Source organism: Schistocerca gregaria, chromosome 5, assembly GCF_023897955.1.
Source record: "Schistocerca gregaria isolate iqSchGreg1 chromosome 5, iqSchGreg1.2, whole genome shotgun sequence".
Lineage (NCBI taxonomy): Eukaryota > Metazoa > Arthropoda > Insecta > Orthoptera > Acrididae > Schistocerca > Schistocerca gregaria.
The window spans coordinates 169,006,280-169,029,321 of NC_064924.1; the positions used below are offsets into that span (position 1 = coordinate 169,006,280).

The window sequence follows — 23,042 nt, forward strand, 5'->3', positions numbered from 1 at the left end:
GAACTCGTGGCACAACTTGTCTAGAAGAAGGGATCAGTTGATAGGACATGTTCTGAGGCAACAAGGGATTACCAATTTAGCATTGGAGAGCAGTGTGGGGGGTAAAAGTTGTAGAGAGAGAGACCAAGAGATGAATACACTAAGCAGATTCAGAAATATGTAGTTGCAGTGGTTACTAGAAAATGAAGAAGCTTGCACAGGATAGAGTATCATGGAGAGCTGCATTAAACCAGTCTCTGGACTGAAGACGATGACAACAACAAATGAGAAAACATGGAAAAAATGCATTAAATATGCTTCTAACCTAGACGTCAGTCAATGCTGCAGATCAGTGTTTTTCTACAGCCTTTATATCGCATTAACATGTGTTGGCTACACCAACTCATGACCAGATTGTCACCTTCCAGTCTAATCTAGATCTTGGGCTACAGTACAGACCAGTCTATCGCTGCGGCCTAAATTTCAGTGAGAGGGGGTCGATGTGCCACTTTTGTGTATTAGCCCTTTTATTTGAATCACTGAATTGGTATTGTTCTGTATATAATTTAATGCATGGAAGCCCACTATAAATGTGTTACTTGCTTAGAATACTGGCTGCTTTTCGTTACATATTGGTATTAATATTTTTCTACATGTTGGCCATCGTCTTATCTGACGGGTTCACTTCGATTTCTGTTCCCTTTTCCTTGTGTTTCCTTTCCTTTTTTAGTGCGTTTCTTCTCCTCTTGTTTTGCCTCTGTATATGAGGATCTGGAACTGCGTCAGGTCTGTGTCTTTTAGCTGTTCTCCTTGTTCACTGTCCGTCTTCATCCCTTCACTGCATGTGTTCCTGTTTCTATGCGTGTGGGCACTGATGACCACGCTGTTTAGCGCCCAAAAACCTCAAACCACACACGCACACACACACGTACGTTTGTGCGGATTTTCGATTATTGTCATTTAGTTAGGTGGAGCTGGGACTTCCAGTGGCTATGAATGCCTGTCTTCTGAAAACCATCGTGGACCACACCAACAGATGTCAGGTGTTACTGGTGGGCCTGCTTCCAGTTCCCGTATGAGATGATGTGCAGGATTTTGATTTCCGGGACAGTGCCTTCATTGTCTCTGAGTGCAGTGTATGTTAGTATTCTGTCACCTGATTAAAAAGGGAGGTTTTCCATTTGTTTGAACCATTTTGTAACCACTCCAAAGTGACTGTTGAATTGCTCCACAAAGTAGCCTTGTTGCCATCAAACCCTGTTTCCTGGCAACAATAACAAAGCAGTATTTTCTATCACGTATGGTGAGGGTAGAAACTGTTTATTGTCACGTGCGCCAGGGTGAACACCAAACCACAGGGAAATGAACACATGTTCACAATAGATTAAACTCATGAAGTGAATAGAGCACTTAACAAGTCTGAGTCATAGCCAAGTCGGCGTAGCAATACAATGGCTCAAAATCTGTAACAATTCGAGACCGGCCATCACTAAGCTTGGCTGTGCAGTGGCACAGTATGAACAACAACTAAGTACAGCAAGGAAAGATCTGCACTTTGAGCTGGGGATGCCGGTTACCACTGATACAACTGGATTTTTAAGCAACCCACTTTAACCTTACTATTAAAAATTCTCAAAATAACCAGTTTCTGGAATAACCGATTTTCGGTTGTTTACTCGTATTATTTCCTATAATAAAGGCAGAAATCAAACAAAGATTGAAAAATTTTAAGCTCCCTCAGTTCCAAGAGACATAGAATCAAAATATTATAGAAAAACAAAAGAAAACTTTGTCTGTCCACCATTTGCCGCTTTTCTCGACAAGTGATAAGTGGTTGAATACTACAAAAATTATCAGTGTTCTCCTATTGTGTCTAATTTTTTGAAACTCTGCTCAAAAATCATATTATAATCAAGGATCAAAGCACTGTTTTAGCATTATTAATAGTCAATGCTAAATGGTGAAAACAGGTTGAAGAACTCTGTTTTTTGTGTTAATTTGTCCGTTTTCAAGGGCCACAAGCAGATAAAAGCATGTTATGGAGACACATTCAGCAGATCAGCTATAAATTTTTATCGTAAACTGGAATGAATTGTTAAGTTTTATAAATTTTCTCCTCATATGATGTCGCAACTTTGTTGTGGTTCTTCCCGTTTGTAATCTTTTAAAACAAATGGAGCATTGTGCTTCATTGTTACCGCAATTCGTAGAATACTTCCGTACTAGGGATGGTCCATTTTGTAGTACAACTGATGTCCGACGAGGAACAGATGGTGGCAAGTCTTTAACACAGCATGTACACACATACCATCCAATATGGGATGCCACATTGTAACACTACGTTATTGTCTAAGCAACATTGTAACAATTCTTATGTATTCTTGTGTGTTATACATGTTTGTTGCTTGTTTCTGTCGACATTGTTATTAATGCTGTAATGTCTCAGATGAGGTCTCTGAGACTGCATCTGCGACTCTGCGTTATGCATTCAGTAGCCAGTCTTCATCTGCTGCTCATGTTACAGACCCTGACTTTGAGGGTACTGTTTTGAAATGATTTGAGGGCAGTTAGAAAGTGATGTTGGATTACATAGTGACAACGAAATCATAAGTGAACATAATTCAGAATAGAAAAAGTGCAAAAGTGAAGATGAATTTGTTTTTCTGTCTGTGAAATCCTTGAGTGAAACAAGTGATGAAGACAGAACTGTAGAGACTGAATTTCTAGCTAAAGGTTTTGCTAGGAATATGTTAGTTGAAGCAAATGTGGCTGGTCGTCAAAGCCCCCTCCAATGATGGTCATTATTTTTCCGCATGTTAGGCATAAGTTGGGTGAATGCATTTTTCATATAGAATTTCTACAAAAACGATACTCAGGCGAGCAGCTTTAATTTTATGAAGAAGGTTGCAACTCATTGGTGATACCACAGATAAAAAGCAAGTCAAGAACTATCATATAGCCCGTGAACTTTGTGTACCCATTCACCATGTTTTAAGTGTAGCAGAACCAAGAGTAGAAGTTGTAGAACAACTGGAAAATGCAGAACATGTTCTACCTGTGACTCAAAACAGGAGAGAAAGATGTCTTATATTTGGCATTGTTGCAAGAAGCCAGGCTAGCTTGATTCCTTTACATAAGTTCCCAGAGAGTGCAAAGAAAACCTCTGAGAAGTAAACTAAAAACCTGAAAAATTACATTTTTTAATTTAACTTTTTACATAAGAAACTGAACTGTTTCAGTGAAACAGCTGAATGCAGTTTTTATGGCTATTTAAACATAGCGGTCTGTCAGACTGCATTTGGGACAGTGTGTGACAAAAAAATAACCTGAGAAGCTAGGGGTTAAAATAGCAGCAATACAACAGTTCCAAACTGGTAACCACTTGAGACCGGAAACAAACCAAGCCGACTATTATACGCAATGTTTTGAAGCAGTGGGAATTTTATGAATAAAAATTACTCGTTTTTTAAAAAATATTTGTTTAAAAACCAAATTTTAGCAATGCTGCTATGGCTAATTCAGATATCAGTTTTTGTGCCCAGTTATTACTGAGGCCAAACAAATACTAAAAATACCAGTTATTCAGAACTAAAATACCAGTATAGGTTTTAAGCGGTCAGTTTTTCCCATCTCTACTCCACAGGCTCTGCAGCAAACAGGTGGCACCACATGACAGACATACATTATGTGATCAAAAGTATGCGGACATGGCTAAAAATGACTTACAAGTTTGTGGCGCCCTACATGGGTAATACTCGAATTCAATATCGTGTTGGCCTACCCTTAGTCTTGATGACAGCTTCCATTCTCGCAAGCATACATTCAATCAGGTGCTGGAAGGTTTCTTTTGGAATGGTACCCCATTCTTCACGGAGTGCTGCACTGAGGAGAAGTATCGATGTCAGTTGATGAGGCCTGGCACAAAGTTGGCGTTCCAAAACATCCCAAAGGTGTTCTATAGGATTCAGGTAAGGACTCAGTGCAGGCCAGTCCATTACAGGGATATTATTGTCATGTAACCACTCCACTACAGGCCGTGCATTATGAACAGGTGCCCAATCGTGTTGAAAGATGCAATCGCCATCCCTGAATTGCTCTTCAACAGTGGGAAGCAAGAAGGTGCTTGAAACATCAGTGTAGGCCTGTGCTGTGCTAGTGCCACGCAAAACAACAAGGGAAGCAAGCCCTCTCCATGAAAAACATGACCACACCATAACACCACTGCCTCCGAATTTTACTGTTGGCACTACACACGCTGGTAGATGGACATTCACCTGGCATTCACCATACCCACACCCTACCATTGGATCGCCACATTGTGTTCCGTGATTTATAACCCCACACAACATTTTTTCACTGTTCAGTCATTCAGTGTTAATGTCCCTTACACCAAGTGAGACGTCGTTTGGCATTTACCGACGCTGTGTGTGGCTTGTGAGCAGCTGCTCGACCACAAAATCCATTTTCTCACCTCCCACCTAACTCTCATAGTACTTGCAGTGGATCTTGATGCAGTTTGGAATTCCTCTGTGATGGTCTGGATAGATGTCTGCCTAATGTACATTACGAGCCTCTTCAACTGTTGGCAGTCTCTGTCGGTTAATAGATGAGGTCGGCCTGTACACTTTTGTACTGTACACGTCCATTCATGTTTCCACTTCACTATCACATTGGAAACAGTGGACATAGGGATGTTTAGGAGTGTGGAAATCTCGCATACAGACTTACGACACAAGAGGAACCCAGCCACCTGACTCACATTTGAAGTTCATGAGTTCTGTGGAGTGCCCCATTCTGCTCTCTCATGATGTCTTATGACTGCTGAGGTCGCTGATATAGAGTACCTGGCAGTAGGTGGCAGCAGAATGCACCTAATATGAAAAACATTTGTTTTGTTGGTGTCCGGATACTTTTGATCACATAGTGTATCTTACAAGAGGAACTCCCTATCTCACCCCCCCCCCCCCCACCCCTCTTTCAGATTAAGTCTTAAGAGGGCCCAGTGGACAGCCCATCAAAAATTAAACACAGATCAGACACAGAAACAGGAGGAAGGTGTGCTGAACTGTGAAAAAAGGGCAAAATAGATAAAATGAAACATCCCAGGACAAGAAGTGCAATATACATCATGCTCACAGATCAGCAGCATAGTGGTTAAATGGTCACAATATTGGACCACCACGCAGGCAATTTATGTTCATACCTCCCTTGTGACACCCCCCTCCCTTCCCCCCCCCCCCCCCTCCCCAACGCTGTTCGATGTATTCAAAATAATGTTGTGGTGTAATGCTCCTTTGCAACAGCTAAGTGTAAGGAAAGGATCTATAATGACAGTTGATTTTGCACAACTACTCTGTTGTCAGCCGAAAGGAAGTGGCTTTCGAATGGGAACCACAAATGTTTGATGACAAGGCGACAAGTCAGCCAAATCCTCCACCGGAAAACACGTCTGGTGTGTCATACATGGCATTAGTGACAGTACATGTGTCATATGATAGGAGTCTCTTACCAACGCACCTAACTTGTACATCTGGTAAGTGAGTGAGATATGCCACTTTGCCAGATTTAGGTATTCGTATGAATGTGATTGCGATCACTCCCAAGAAAATGATGAAATCATAATACTTTGTGACATAAAGTAATAATAAATGCGATAGTTTCACAATCACACAGTTTCTCGTGTTCCATTTGGGACTTTTTGACTTTTGAATTCCTTTGTTGTAACATAGTTTACTCTCATGTGTTTGTTGTTTTCATTTTTCTGAGACGTCTTTGTGGTAACTTGCCTGCTCTCACTATTCACGACATGTACTTGCGATGGTAACGTATACTTACCACACGATTCATATTCTGTAACCTGTGTATAGTGCGATAGCTGCCAAGACAACAGAAAGACAACAAACATGTCAATGACCCGACGGATAGTTCATAATGTTGTGAAGAAAAAAAATAGCACGAGCGATTTTTGAACACGGCTCGTCCACTTTTCAGTCCAACACCGTGACCACGACGCCGTGCATGGGCAACTTTGCTCGATATTGCACTTGGGTCATTCCACATCAAGGGTACCGGGAGACCCCCTTTGACCATATCCACATCCAATGAAATTTGGTGTAAAGGTTCCGTGTGGTCTTGCATGGTTGTGTACCAAATTTCACTCCAGTTTCTTCAGAGGTTAGATTTTAAGGTGCTTTTAAAGAGAGACTACTTATCTCCACATCACATACGAAGGTGCAAATGTGCCAAGTTTGTCGGCTTTCTTAGAAGTTCTAGAAAACTTTTGGTCATTTGTTTTAATATACAAAGACAAATTTTTATGTTGAATCACACCATGGCAAAAATTAGGGATTTATCCACACCTAAATATAGCTAAAAGCCTCCAAAGTGGCTGAAAAATTTCTCACTCTATTCTGAGAGCCAAGGTTTGACCGGCCATGGCTACTTTTTATATGAACCATTCACACCAAAACTTCAGAGAGTTATTCTTACTTGTGATTTCTATAGATAGATAAAATTTAATTAACATTGGATGCCATAATGAAAAGATATGCATGTACAAAGTTAGCCAAAATTTTCTACGTGCAAATTTTTTGGTGTTTTGGGGGGCAATATCTCAACTGTGTCTTGTTCAATCCATTTTTTCTTGCCACAGCTGGAAAGAGCGTGCTTTAAGCTTTCAAGGATATATTGTTTAACTTCTGAACCTTGCATATTGATGAGTAAGAATACGTTTCAAAAATTATTTTAGCTCTTTCAGAAGATAGAAAGGTGAAATATTTTGCTTATGAAATCCCAGAATTAATTGTTTGTATTCCAGTAGATAAATCAGTTTAACACATACCATAAAAACAAATATAATACACAGAACAGCAAATTTGCAAAACAAAAATACTAAAGAGTCAGTTCCATTTTTGGTTAAACAGTTCTATAATTTTGTTAAGGACATATTGTGGGTAACTGTACTATTTTCCTGATAATAATGTTGGTGGTGCTTCTAAAACCACGAAAATATGTTGCTCAGGAATCCAACAGGTGTCTTTAGCAGTTGGCAAGTGAAGGAAACAAGCAGAACTGTGTAGGTGCATGAACTTAATGAGAACATCGTGTTGTTCATGTGAAACTTCACACACGATTCCAACTCACTAGAAATTGTTGTACATACTTACATGCAATGTATTGTTCTGGTTGTAAACTTGCAATTGAAATTGCTGGAATTTCTTCATCTGCTTCAAAGGCATGAATTGTGAATGCTGTAGCATATCAGGAAACTCTGCTTACTCTGAGCTGATTACAATTAATTTGCTTAAATTGATGATATTTTATTGTTCCCGATATTGTATGTCCCATGGCAACCTTCTTGATCAGGCCGATTTTTTCAACCTCTTCTTTTGTTACATAAAAAACTTCATGCTTGGAATACTGTCTTCTCAGAATTTGAACAACTCATTTGGAATCAATTTTTGGTTACCTAAGGGACTCTGCAGACTAGCATGGGCTGCTAGTCTTTTTACTGTTCCTCCAGTGCCATCACAAGGCGATTTACCATGCTTTGTTCCAAAACAATTCCATTCAGCTGAGATGCCAAAATCCTTTTTGTGCAGACATAAATCGATGAAATTTTTGAAATTCTTGCACTGAGCAGCTGAATCATCACTGAAGTAATAAATGTTCTTAATGTTTTCAATCTTGCTGATCGTACAGATGCTAATGCTCTGACATTTCTTTGCCACCAAAATAGACAACAAATGGATGTAATGTGGCCTGACTATTCTCCCAATGAAATTCTCGCACAGCATTCTTGAACAACAAATAAATAAATCTCAGCAAACTCCATCAATACAATTATATTATAAAAACTGGCAATATTGAAAGTGGTGGTTCAGCTGTGCACCACTGATGTGAGGACAGAGCTTTAAAAAACTATTGCTGCTTTATAATGCCAATGGAAACTCTGTGACAATGCATATAAGCAACACTGTGCATTGTAAGGTTAAAACATTCTAAAACAACAGTGTTCCATTATGATCTTCTAGATTTTACAGTCTTAAGAGCATTTTCTGAAGTTTTATTATAAACATATTCTGTACTGTGAAATTATGTAAAAACACTTCTTATTAGCATAGTTAAATTCCCTAAACCACAGGCAAATTTTGTACTATTAAAAGACACTACAATTATACATTTTTGACTTACAGCATCAAATTTTATTAATTTTTTGTATTTATCGATAATCATTTTTCCCTACATTTGACAGTATTCTTACTCATCAATATGAAAGATCCAGAACTTAAATAATATAGATTTGAAAGCTTAAAACATGCTCCTTCCAGCTGAGGCAAGAAAAAAAGGATTGTACAAGACACAGTTGAAATATTGCCCCCCAAAATTATCTTAAATTTGTGCGTACAACATTTTGGCCAACTTTGCAGATGCATATCTTCTCATCTAGGCATCCAATGTTAATTAAATTTGATCCACTTATAGAAATCATAGGTAGAAATAACTCTCTGGAGTTTTGGTGTGATTGCTTCATATGAAAAGTAGGAGTTGTCAGTCGAACCTTGGCTCTCAGAATAATGCTATGAATTTTTTTGCCACTTTAGAGGCTTCTGTCTACATTTAGGTGTGACTAAATTCCTAATTTTTGCCGTGGTGTGAATCAGCATAAAAGTTGTTTATGTATATTAAAGCAAATGTCCAAATGTTTTGTAGAACTTTAAAAAAGGCCTAGCAAACTTGCCACATTTGCACCTTCGTACGTGATGCGAAGATGAGTAGCCTCTCTTTAAAAGACCCTAAAAATTCAACCACTCAAGATATTGGACTGACATTTGGTATATATCCATCAAAGACCATATAGAACCTTCACATCAAATTTCATTAGATTTGGAGAGGGTGGAGTGGGGACACGTTTTAATATTGGTCCCTTTGACATGGAATGACCCACTTACTAAGCTCGGACCATTCACTGGTTTCTATTTTGCTTTTTTTTTTTCAGTTTTTTACAGCTTCTTCCTGTTTTCGTGCTTAATCTGTGCTCAGTTTTTGACAGGCTTTTCACTGTGCCATTTTACCACTAAATCTGAGAGGGTGCGATGGGGAGTTTCCTTTGTTATTGGTGGCTCCTCATACGATGTTGGTCCGCAGCCAGCGCTTGTAGCCTTAATACCGTATTTTACAGACTGTTAAGACTCACATTTATCTTCGAAAAATTGCTTCCAAAATTCAGGTGTGTCTTATACTTGAAATTAATTTAAAAGTTTCCAGTATTTGATTTAAAATTACACCCAGTTTTAAAAATGGCCATATGTTTGATGCTGCACCTGGTTGGTGCTACAGGTTTAAGAAGCGTAATGGACTTAGCGTGCGAGCCAAAGCAAAATATTTCAGAAAATGCCACAAGAATATGAAGAGAAAATGTTTCTTTCCATCACCTTATTATTCAACAATGGAAAAAAAAGTGTAGGACTAAGCCAAATACTGAATATGGATGAACTCATCTGGTATTTTATGTGCCAAGTAACAGAAGTGTTGCCACGAAAAGCACTGAACTGCAACCACAAAGACAAGTGGACATGAAGAAATCAACAAAACTATTGTCATTTCATGTTGTGCTGACAGTACTAAACTTTAATCCAATGATCGTTTTCAAGTGCAAAGCAATGCCAAAACCTGAAATACTGCCAGGTGGTGGTGTTCATGTACATGACAAGGATTGGGTGGACGAGGCTGGTATGAAATTATGGATTAGCATAGAGTGGGAGAGAAGGAACGGTGCTTTATTGAAGAAGAGTTGTCTTCTTGTGCTAGATCAGTTTAGTAGGCATTTGAAGAAGTTTGTGAAAGAGAAATTGGGGCAGGGAAATACAGAGCTTGTTTTTATTCTGGGAGGACTTAACTTCACTGTCGCAGCCTCTTGATATCTTGATAAATAAACCATTTAAAGTGTGTTGTGAGAGAGGAATGGAACAAATGAATGATTGATGAAACCTAACATAAATTCATGCTGAAGGGAGCTTTAAACTTTAACTCGTGAGGTGACTTTTCTGTAACATATATCACGAGGGGGAGTCTCTAGGACCCCTATGTTTAAACTGAGATTTAAGGCAAAAATCATATGAAATTGTTAATTTATGCTATGTAACATTTATTTTCACAATTATTTAAGTGTTGTTTAAATGCTTCTAGTTTATTTTATTGCACTAAACAAAGCCTACAGCATTTTACTATTTATCACAAAAAAGCACATAATTTTGTGTGGTTATTTTAAATATTATACATAAATGGGCTGTTAGAGTACTGAATTTTACATTATGAAAAATTATACAAAAATTTGCGCATTAAGATTCCACCCGATAGCTACAAAAAGAAACTCTTGTCACATTCACATGGACTGCTGGAAACTTGTTATCACCATTCAGAACACATTTCATTTTAACAGACACTTTAAGTATTTCATTGAAAAAAAAAACACCCAAATCCCCATGACAACTTTCCTGAAGTTCTTCATCTGAATGATACTCTTGTTCACTATCAGAACTATGATCACTGGCTAATGTAAAATATTAGTCTTTTTCGTTTAGTTCTTGATCTATATCACTGACACCTTCTTACATATACCGACTAACAATTTCATCAAACTCGGGAAAGTTAAAACTGACAAATTTGAGCTATATGGTACTGTACTAAGGAAAACAGGTATGCAGTTCATGAGGTGTGGTCTAGGAGACTCCAACACATATCAGTAACATGTGTCAGCAATAAACACAGAAGGCATAATGCAACTGACAGCAAAAAATCATAGGCTTGGCAATTTAAGGAGGGTAGGGGGAGTATAAGAGCATTGCACAACAATTGGCCTTGGAGAGCGAGTTCCGAAAATTTTCACGCAGCCTGAGAGACCACACCTCGTGAATTAAGGGTTTAAATTGACCTACAAACAAGTGTGCCAGTGGATAAAACAGTTGTGGTCTAGAGTGAGAGAAGACATTGTTGTTAAATCTTTCAAGAAGTGCGGCGTAAGTAATGCTCTCGATGGCAATGAAGACCATCTTATATATGAAGGGTACAACGATGATGACCAAGTGGAAGAATAAAATTCAGTGACAATTTTCAGGGATATTAAAGGTCAGTTTGGTTTTATAAACTAAGATTTTTTTTTAGTCTGGCTTGGCAGTCAATGGGAAAGATTTTTTAATTGCTTAAAAATTAAGGCACTTCTTATAGTCTGTAGTGTCCTGTAGTCCGTAAAATACATTGCCTCTGACGTGTCCATGCCCTTGCTAGTGGAGTCCAAATCACTATTGATACGAAAGAGTCGTGAGCCAATCAATGCGACAAGCAATTCCAGTCTATACTCTGTTCATCATTAGAATAAACCTACAAACACAAACACGATGATTGTTCGGAAACCATAGTATACGTCCTTCTTATGCATTAGATATCTTATTACTAAGCTACAGTAACCCGCTAATGGCCAGAAGCAACTAAAATTGCCAGTGATAAACTGTACACAATTTAACTGTTGGAAGCAGTTATGGACTTTTTCTTTGTTGTTTAAAATTTGAAGTATCAGTATTCAGTTCATTGTTATTGCTTATGAATGTTAAACCTCTTCAGTGAGTATGTGTGTTAAAAACCACATCGATGAAAAATCTTAAGACAATATATGAGTACTTGAGTAAATTTTCTTTGCTATCTTGTAATAAATTGTCTAAATTATATACAGCATTTCTTTGGAATTTGTAAATTTGATTTTAGCATGATTTATGTTGGGGAAGGTGTGTCTGGCATCTTTGGTTGCTACTGGGTATTTGTGTTGTCTTTCAGGTGTGACAATAATGTATGGACTGTGGGCGAAATAATAAATTATTTGAAGAAGATTGAAACAGAACAATACGATCAATTGTTATCATCGCTCCTTATGGAGCACATGGGTGAGATCCTGATAAATATGTCATCTCCCTGCGCCTATACTAAGGGCACAGGCACAATTTCAGTTCGAAGAAAATGAACATGTTGAAAGTACAGAGGGAAAGAATGAGGACATGTTAAGGCAAAATTTTCCAGTGAGTGACAGAAGTGAACAAGAAGCAGAAATTGAGAATTCTACAGACATTCAAACTACATTTCCTGCTGCAAATACTGAGGGAAATTGGAAGTGTGCATCAAGTCAGAATTTTGCAGTGCTTGGAGAAAGGGATAAAAGGGCTAAAAGAGGTAGAAGCTAACTGAGGTTTGCGCAGAAACTCCAACCACATCAAATGTTATAAATACGAAGGGATAGAGGAAGTAAAAATTTTGCAGTGAGGACAAGAACCAGTAGAAGATATTGAAGATTCGGCAGACACTCCAGCCCCATCCAAATGCCCAAAGACTAAATCATATATAAAACCCATCACCTCAACTTGGAATGAAATGAAGATTCCAAGCTGAAAACTAAAAGAAGTGAGTGAGTCTTGTGGTCTGTATTTATTAGATTTTTCTTTCAAATGCAATAAAATCCATGCTGGACTCTTTTTAAAAAGTATTTCTCTGAGGAGTTAATAAATTTTATTGTTTCCCAAACAAATGTATATGCTGCACAGAAAGACAATCATAATCTGAATGTTTCCTACGATGGGTTATGCACAGTCCTGGGAATACTGATTATCTCACATTGTCATGAATTTCCAAATAAAAGAATGCATTACTTTAGGACCCTGATTAGTTTTGGAATCTATGAGGCAAAACAGATTTGAAGAAACTTGAATGACAATACGAACATAAATGAAGACGGATTTTATAAAGTAAGGCCACTGTTAAACTTTCTCAGTGATGCTTTCAATAAAGTTATCTCTGATAATCCAGTGTGTACTGATGACGGTGTGTATCGATGAGAGTATTGTGCCATGTTATGAGAAGCGTGGGCCTAAACAGTTCATCAAAGGCATGCCATTTAGATTTAGTTTCAAGCTATTGGTTTTGGCAAATCCTGATGGCTACATTAAACATGCAGAACCTTACTGTGGCACTCATATGAAAATACCGAAAACTGGTCTTGGTCATGGTGGGGATAAAGCGGTTGGTTTGGTTCAGCTTGGAAATTCCAGGTGGAACAAAAATGTACTTTGACAATTTGTTTACGTCAGTTGCGTCTGGAAGACCTGTGTAGAATAAACTTGGGTGGCACAGGGACAATGCAAGAGAACGAGTTGAAAAGCAACTGAATTTGCCATCAAAGAATGAGTTTGGAGAACAAAAAAGAAGGAAATGTGTTTCAGTATATAACGGCCAGGTGACAGCAGTGAAACGGAATGACAGTGCAGTAGTGACAGTTCTTTCCAACTGTGATTATGTAGAACCTTTACGAAGTGTGGAAAGGTTTAGTCAGATGGAGAGAAAGAGAGTTACAAGAAAGACACCTGATGCTGCGAAACAATATAATCTGCATATGGAGGGGTTAATCTGAATGATCAATTCACGGCTGTATACGGAATAAAAATGAGAATTAAAAATAGTGGTGGTCTGTGTTGCATTAGTGACGTGCGTAGAGTGACCGTTGTTATATCGACAGTTGGGAAATGATCTGCTGTATCTTCAACTTCTAAGGCAAATTGTTCTTCAAAATATGAAAACTCGTGCTTCATCATCACTATTTCTTTCATTAGATGATACAAGACAGGACAGAAAAGATCATCTCACTGTCAAAGGACAATCTAAGTACCGTAGATGCCAGGTATGCAAGAATCGAACTGTATGTATATGTGTGAAGTGAAGGCACCAGTTCATCCAGATTGTTTTGAGGTATTTCATAAATTTTGGAATATCTCTAAGGTAAGATTCAGATGAGAATTTTTCAAATGATTCAGATGTGTATTGACTGTTTAAATATTTTTTTAAATAAAGTAAGAATGTGTCATAAAAACTTCGAAAAATAAAAATTTTAATAAATCTGGAAATGTGTATCATTTGTTACCGTAAGTGCCCATTGGACACTTAAGTTGCTATCAGTGTTCATAACTGTGTAAGTGAAAATTAAACTGAAATTATATTTTTCATGTAAACATGTTACAAAACAATAACCTACGGCAGTTTTTAAGCAGGAAAGCCGAACTTAATAATGATGAACACTAATGGGTTAAATGATGTTTTAAGATATTCTAATGTATTAACAGCCATCAGCAGTTTTTGTAATCACAATTTAGCTATGTAGATTTTATTTCAAAAATCGTTTACAGTCACAGTCTCTCTACTGTTGTTTTCTGATTGATCGCGATGTTAATAGGCAGTAAGCAAATGGCTGAGGCTGCTTCCTGGCCCGTAGTGAAACACACTTGTGGAACATGATTAAAAACTGCCGAGAAATAGCTTGTTTATAATGTTTATCATAATTTCGTGTTTGAGGTTTTCCAAGAAACTGTATTTGATACAGTTGAGTTCAAAATATGCACTCGATGTTTAGCGGAATTGGTAGCATAGTAGATTGAGCGGTGGTGCAGTTAATTGATCAAGTCTCTCTCTGGTTATTATTATTATTTTTTTCATTCAATTTGAAATACCTACATCTTGTATTTGTAAAATTCATCATCATTTTTTGTTAATAATGCACGTCATCTTGCTTCTAATTACATATTGCACACGATATTCCTCTTTTCATTTCAAATGTAAATTCTTAATTATCGATATTTTTATGAAAGATTGTTAGTATAGGCTGCTAAGAAAACATAAAAATTTAATTTTTCAGGGCAAAAATGAAAAACTATTGTTTTATACCACATGAACCAGAGTCGTATAAGTGTCGTAGAAACATGAAAAACAATTATTTTTCAGCATCGAGCACACCATACCAAATTTTATGTTTGCCGCTGTACCATTACAATATGAACCCAACAGAACTGATGTGGAGCCAAGTTACAGGATTTGTTGCTAGAAATAACAAGACTGTTAAGTTTCAAGATGTACTGGACCTAACGCATGCAGCTTTCTCACATGACATTGCCGAATGCTGACGGTATATAGAATGGCACGTCATACAAGAACAGAAGAAAATGCGGCCCTTGGGTAGCTGCGTGGATTCTGCTGTTGATCGACTCATTATAAATGTAGCTGATTATGGGTCCAGAACTGAAATGTATTTTCTCGGATTCGGATAAGGAAGGAGCTAAGAGTTTACCAGACAACTGACTGTAATTAATACCACTCCTTGCAGTATGCTTTTACGTCACACATAGCTCACTCAGAAAAATTCTTTGTATTTTAAGTTAGGAATTTTCATCACACTTGTATGTAATTAGAATACTACGTTAAGTAAAAAGGAGAACATTTTTGCTTTCCGTCTAGTCACCCAAGATGTGTGCGGTAGTGCTGGAGCTTTGCCGAATGTTATTTCATTCTCTTTAAAACTTAAATGCCATTTGGTGCTATGTTGTTTCTCTGCTCATCTCTTTTTACGTGTAAACTGCTACTGCTGACATCATTGCAAGTTACTTGGACCAGCTGGCTGGCCAGTGCTGTCGAGGTTAAATGCGCCGGTAAAGCTGTTGTCCCGCATTATCATTCATTCTCATGTAACACAGCATAAAACGTATCCTTATGACTGTACTGGACACAGATTGCCTTCTGCTCCACATCAAACGAAACACAATGAGATTCAAGCAAATGAGGAAGAATACATGGTGTAATGTTTACATCAGGTTTATTCTTGTGATGAACAAAGTATAGGTAAGGTTAACTTTCTTGAGTGGTGCCAAACTGGTAGTTGTCTGTACATACAGGATGCTAAAAAAAAAAAAAAAAAAGTGTCAGAATACTTTGAGAGGTGGTAGTACTCATTGAAACAAGAAGTAGTAGTTCAATAAACATGGTCTTGAAATGCATACTTTCAAAGATAAGTCCAATAAATTTGGGTTGGAAATGGATACTTTCTGTGAGAAACACATGTTTATAGGAGGTGTTCAACATGGTGTCAATCACGACAATTTATCCCTCTGCCATCCGGCGTAAGGAATGACACATCCTTTAAAATGCACTCGGTTGTTGTACCAGTTGGCACGCATTGAAGATGCGACCCTGTTGTGTCTACACTTTGTTGATTGGAGGTCTGGGGAACGAGGAGGCCAAGGTCTGTGCCCCCTCCCGCCCAACCGTTCCAGCGGTCATGAAATGTCTGTGCCAGATGTTCACACACATTGCTACAAAAGTGTGCTGATGCATGTGTGAACCACGTTTGTATTTGTTGCTGCAGTGGCAAGCATCCAGCAAGGTAGGCAATACGATCATGAGAAATTCTAAATAATGACCCTAAATAATGACCCTATTAATCTGTCACCAGATATTCTTGCCCTTAAGTTGAGAATCGGTGTTGATGCCCTCTTTTATGATTTGCCTGGGGACTTACATCTGTTCATTCATGCTGGTTATGGAAATTCACAGCTCCCATCTCTTACGAACCCCAGCTCATCGGTAAATAAAATGTTGGATGTGAACAGTGAATCTGTGGCACACTACTGCAACAGCACTTGACAGAACCACCATCTGCCATGATGATCATGTGGCTTTAGGGCCTGAACGCGTTGCAGATTATATGGGTACAGCAGTTATTCATGAAGTACCCCAGATAAAAGAGTGAGACATGCCTTTCGCTGCTGCTAATTGTCGCACACTGATCACAGGGGTTTCTTCCATCAAATGTAGCACACACTCCTCTATAACAGGCATGCGGACTGTGCGGGGCCTTCTACTGCCAGTCCTCCGAGTTGCAAGTACTTGCGTCCCTCAGATGCTGGAAAAGCCTGCTGAACAGCTTATCTGAGGGCACTCTGTGTTTTGGGTATTTTTCAACATAGAGGGTACGGGTCTGCAGGCTATGTCCATTTGCTAAATCATAACAGAATATCATAGCCGCCATTTTGCTTGTCAAGTAGTAGGCTTCCATTGCTAAGAAGTGGTGGACGAAGAACTTGTAAATGATGTATATACACCATTTGTATGTACAAGCAACACAATAACACTAAACACATAAGTGAATCTGTGTTTGGAAGAAGTTAAAACAATGTGATACTTAGCTAAGGTTGTCAGTAGTGTAAATTAAGGTGCACAAGCATGACAAAAATTAGCATAGCCTACAACACAATTCGAACCACACAACTGACTACAAACCACGTAATGGTATGTAGAGAACTGTGAGTAAGACTACACAGTAACTTGCCAACGAATTTGACAGAGAGCCAATGCATCAACTGGGCTAATATCCGCAAGCAAGTGTCAAGCAGCCCTTCCTATGAATATGTGTTTATCTTGGAAAGTATGCATTTTTGGAACCACGTTTATTGGACTTATATTTCTTGTACCAATGAGTACTGAGTACTACCACCTCTCAAAGTATTCAACTTTTTTTGAACACCCTGTATGGAACAGCACCATAGGTTCTTTCAGATGCATTGAAAAACTCATGCACTTCTCCAGAGTCACTTGAGTCTGTCATATCTACACATCTGGGAATGTGGAATGGTATGTGATGAAGCTTTGACACTCAGAGTGCCAGGTACATACAAGAGCTGTGGGCAAAACTTCCTCCTATTTGAGACTGTTAACAACAATCCCAGTGGGTGTGAACAGCACAAAGAGGGTCGTGAAACTGAGCAGCTGGTCAAAGAAAGTTTCTCTTGGTTACCAGTTTGTCAGTCAGGCCTTCCACTATCCTTTGATAGTCAGTGGATATGGAGTCATCTTCTGTATTCCAGTTGATTCCCAAGATTTGTGTTGTGCTTGGCTCCAAGATCTTAGGCGTGGCATATAGCCTTCAGTTCTTTTGAATTAGCTGCCCATTTGACTACTTGCAGGAAGAGTACCATCAGTTCCTGGGAAACAGTTGCAGAATCATTACTGCCACTCACACTAACTACAAAATCAATCATGATTATAGAATTGTCAGTGAGTGCTGTCACTTGGGGATATTTGTCGCTGTTTAGTGCTGGTAGTTGCCTTATAGCAGGTAACAAAGTGTGGGGCAAGTCCAGATGATAAACATTTAAAGCAGTACGTTATCACATCATCTGTGGTGGTGTAAGCGCTGTTCTCAGTTTGCTTAATCCAAAACCAAAAGAACATACCGAGAGCTGTTGCCATATTAATTCAAGGTCAACTATAAGAAGTCTTGGCCCACATCATAGACTAGCTCAGAATTGTAACAAGGTTGAAAGTATGTCTGGCAGTAAATCTGGACCTGGTTTGAGGGCAACATTCAAAGATGGAGAGCCTGGATCATGTGTGGATGCATTGAACACACTGCAGTTCTTCTCTGTGTGATGTGGCAGATAGAATACCCGTGCAACTGTGTAGTCCTCACGTGAAATTCGACCTGTTCCCTCTTAATGTAATTTCATGTGGCCTAGTGAGAAATGAGCTTCATTTCTTCATTCCTTCACAACTTATTTTGTAAGGAGCAAAGATATGATGCAGCATTTGTGTGGCTGCCAGAGAGAAGTATATTCTCCTTTCGAGGCGGGCATACATCTCTTCAGCCATCACTAAGAATGTAGCCAAAGATTCTGGGTGTAACCAAAGATTCTGGAAAGGAGAACCAATGAAGGTGATCCTTTAAATGGTTGTTCCGAGGTCACACTTGAAATTGTTGTTCCAATGTCACAATTTTCTAGTAATAACCTGCTCCAGTCAGGACTGCAGTAAGTTTGGTCTTCAGTGTCTTCTCTCGGATTTGACAGCTTTGTACCCTCAATCAAGGCCATATCTCCTGCATCATGTGGTACTATCGGCTGATGTGAGAATGTATTGCTGCTTTCAAAAATTGTAACTGCTACGTGGTCGTTGATGGAGTATTCTGTCATATCAAAATGAATCTTTCTCCTAGAGAGAGTTGAAGTGCAAGATGTTGTTATCTTCAGAGTTTTGGTATGTGTGGCATTGAGTTGGAGAGTTTGTGTCAGTGAATTATGTATAAAATTTGACTGACTTCTTGTGTCGAAGATGGCAAGTGTAATTTTACTCCTACTGACTGGTCATCTGATACTGACATGAGCAGTTTGTAATTATATGAAATTGGAAGTTATCATTTCAATCTTGTTTACTATCGTGAAGTGGCTATTGCAGGTTGAAATATGGTGCTCACCCATGAACTTCACACAGAATGCCTTTCCCCATTTAAAGCCCTGATTTTTGTTGTGGACCTTTTTAAGGCATAAGAAGCAGTAGTTCATTTTCTTTAGGGAATGTATTGTGTCCTCTAAGCTTGCAACCTTTTGGCAGTCTTGGCCATAGTGCTCCCTTTCTTTACAGTACACACAAAAAGGGTCTTAATTGTGTTATTTCTTTATCTTGTTGGCCTTCATTTTAACTTTCACATGACAAGCAAGTACTGTGGGTACATAATGCTCTTGTGGAGCAGTCTGCAGTAAAGGCATTGATGCACACACTATTGCTACACAGAGCCACCTGCTGTTATATCGAGTTCCCCTCTCTACCACTTGAATAGTTGATGTCTTGTTATATACTGTATTAATGATATGAGATGCAATACCATTTGACTGCATTTGTCAGTATATTGGATTCCATACTATTGTGTATACATTGTGTACAACTGTTCCAACCAAAGATGTTAATTTTCCTGCAAATATTCATGTCTTTATACGGATTTCACTACTGTATAGTCATCATGATGTTAATATTTAAATGTGGGTAACATCACTGTGTGCTTTTAATTCAAATATATAAGAAACAACTTCTTTGTTTGTTGGGAGGAAATTGCACACTCTGTGTTCAGCAACTTATATAGTATGTTCCCTTGGTGATTTTGGAATGCTTCATTTCACTCATCATTACTTTACTCGAAACTAGATGACTCCTCACTTGGATATCTTGGATATCTATGACGTGCATTTGCATATATTTCTTTTGTGTTTCCATTTGCTTTTTTCCCCTGTATGCAGCCTTTCATGACAGGATTTAACTACATTGACTGTTCATATCCACACATGTTCTTAACTTCCACTCTTTGAGACTTTTCTTTTTGTCAGTAAACCTCCTATTAAATGTAGAATATGTTTTGCAAATGTGACAGACTATCTGGAGAATCCAGAATTCATAGGAAAATTAATTTTACGTGGAAAACTTGGGGGAAGTCCCAAGGAATTCTTTAATATTTGGGGACTTCTGAAAGTATCAAAGGCGATTTCAAATGTTCATTGATGGAACCATATGGATTGAGCCATTTTATACATATCATACTGTGAGATCCTGTTTCGAAGGAAAAGTGGTTGTGGGGTTGTTTTGTAAGAGAAAGTAGAATTGCACTTAGTTGATATAGTGTATGTTGCTTGGGTACAGTCTCTCCCATCATGCTCACTCACTTTAGATGCCTTAGGTGCATACCCCTCGGGTTTCTCAGATTGCCAGGTCAATTTTCCAAGTGTAAGGCGTGCACCAGACTTTGCGTTGTAGATTCAGTTTCCTCATTCACAATAAATTCATGGCTGATTTTTAATTTTTTGTAGAAGGACAGATAAATTTTCATATATTTTGTTTTATTGACATAGAATATTCAGCTTTTTCTAGTGCTTTGCCAGTTTTGTTGTAGTGCCATGCTTCTAACAAAAAATAACCATAGTGCAATGAAAGTGCATTTTGATACATGGCCCATTGTTGTTATAAAAGCAGATTAATATTACATTATAAGGTTAGCAATTCGGAACATGAAAATTGGTACATACTTGCGGGAACAGCACGTAACTGTAACAGACGACACTAGCAGTGGCCTTTCCAATGATTACAGGGGAGGCAAGAACTTACGACTAATGTAATTGGTGACAAAACCTGCAAATAAACTATTGTCTGGATTTTTATATTTTTGTATCTACCTATAATAGTCATTAAATTTTCCATCTGTACATAGAAAAATGTAATTTTTAGAAATTATTTACTATCTCTGTAACAGGATAAATTAAAAAGAAATCATAGTGCAAGTTTTCAAATACAGTCTCTATTGATTGCTTCCTGCAATATATTTAAATGTATACATGCACAGAGACCTCTCTATTATGAATATTACAACTTTGATATTTTTCCTATGGAGATTTATTGTAATAGATTATTGGAAATTGAAATATTTGAACAAGGAGAAGTGAAGGAGTTTGTCGATGGAACGAAGGAGGACAAACTTGAATCTTTAAGTACAAGAATGGAAAAGTAATCAAAATAGAACAAACTCACATTTTATTTAGTTTGTGTCTGTTGTGGACCATCCTTCAAGAATTTGAACCAGTGTCAGACTTCTACACTCCGGGAAACTGAAATAAGAACACCGTGAATTCATTGTCCCAGGAAGGGGAAACTTTATTGACACATTCCTGGGGTCAGATACATCACATGATCACACTGACAGAACCACAGGCACATAGACACAGGCAACAGAGCATGCACAATGTCGGCACTAGTACAGTGTATATCCAGCTTTCGCAGCAATGCAGTCTGCTATTCTCCCATGAAGACGACCGTAGATATGCTGGATGCAGTCCTGTGGAACGGCTTGCCATGCCATTTTCACCTGGCGCCTCAGTTGGACCAGCGTTCGTGCTGGACGTGCAGACCGCGTGAGACGACGCTTCATCCAGTCCCAAACACGCTCAATGGGGGACAGATCCGGAGATCTTGCTGGCCAGGGTAGTTGACTTACACCTTCTAGAGCACGTTGGGTGGCACGGGATACATGCGGACGTGCATTGTCCTGTTGGAACAGCAAGTTCCCTTGCCGGTCTAGGAATGGTAGAACGATGGGTTCGATGATGGTTTGGATGTACCGTGCACTATTCAGTGTCCCCTCGACGATCACCAGAGGTGTACGGCCAGTGTAGGAGATCGCTCCCCACACCATGATGCCGGGTGTTGGCCCTGTGTTCCTCGGTTGTATGCAGTCCTGATTGTGGCGCTCACCTGCACGGCGCCAAACACGCGTACGACCATCATTGGCACCAAGGCAGAAGCGACTCTCATTGCTGAAGACGACACGTCTCCATTCGTCCCTCCATTCACGCCTGTCGCGACACCACTGGAGGCGGGCTGCACGATGTTGGGGTGTGAGCGGAAGACGGCCTAACAGTGTGTGGGACCGTAGCCCAGCTTCATGGAGACGGTTGCGAATGGTCCTCGCCGATACCCCAGGAGCAACAGTGTCCCTAATTTGCTGGGAAGTGGCGGTGCGGTCCCCTACGGCACTGCGTAGGATCCTACGGTCTTGGCGTGCATCCGTGCGTCGCTGCGGTCCGGTCCCAGGTCGACGGGCACGTGCACCTTCCGTCGACCACTGGCGACAACATCGATGTACTGTGGAGACCTCACGCCCCACGTGTGAGCAATTCGTCGGTACGTCCACCCGGCCTCCCGCATGCCCACTATACGCCCTCGCTCAAAGTCCGTCAACTGCACATACGGTTCACGTCCACGCTGTCGCGGCATGCTACCAGTGTTAAAGACTGCGATGGAGCTCCGTATGCCACGGCAAACTGGCTGACACTGACGGCGGCGGTGCACAAATGCTGCGCAGCTAGCGCCATTCGACGGCCAGCACCGCGGTTCCTGGTGTGTCCGCTGTGCTGTGCGTGTGATCATTGCTTGTACAGACCTCTCGCAGTGTCCGGAGCAAGTATGGTGGGTCTGACACACCGATGTCAATGTGTTCTTTTTTCCATTTCCAGGAGTGTATTTTGTCAGATGTAATGGAACAATTTATTAAGTCAAAATTTCGAAAAATGTTCAATAATAGTGTAAGGCATTCATTGAGAGATCTATCTTCAAAATATTCTTTCAGACTCCATTGGCTGATCTTTTAGCAAAAGCTCTAAGTAGACTTGATTCCAGCCTTATTGAAACTGATTCTGATTTGAACTAAAAGCTGTTGGATAAAGAAAGGTGAAAAAGAATGGACACTGTGGGTCCATTGTTGATACTGTAATGCATGAATTATGTGAACTTATAATACATCCATGAAAACAATTCCTTGTCTCAAGCATCAGATTTGAAATGTGGAGTGATTCTTTTCTATGAATGTGGAATGATTATCTGAAAATATGAGA

The 23,042-nt window shown here is 39.2% G+C and overlaps 1 protein-coding gene across 6 annotated transcripts in view; it reads left to right on the plus strand.

Annotated features, from left to right (window-relative positions):
* LOC126272100 (speckle targeted PIP5K1A-regulated poly(A) polymerase-like) overlaps positions 1-23,042 on the plus strand; it is a 192,614-nt gene that overhangs the window by 15,011 nt on the left and 154,561 nt on the right. Inside the window, exon 3 of one of the 6 annotated variants that reach the window (XM_049974682.1) lies at positions 11,809-12,426. The exons of 4 other annotated variants lie outside the window; for them this stretch is intronic. The gene's annotated coding sequence lies outside the window, so the exon portion shown is untranslated. Of the gene's footprint in view, positions 1-9,416; positions 12,427-23,042 lie in introns of those variants that run through there. One more of the 6 variants, XM_049974686.1, reaches the window with a different exon arrangement.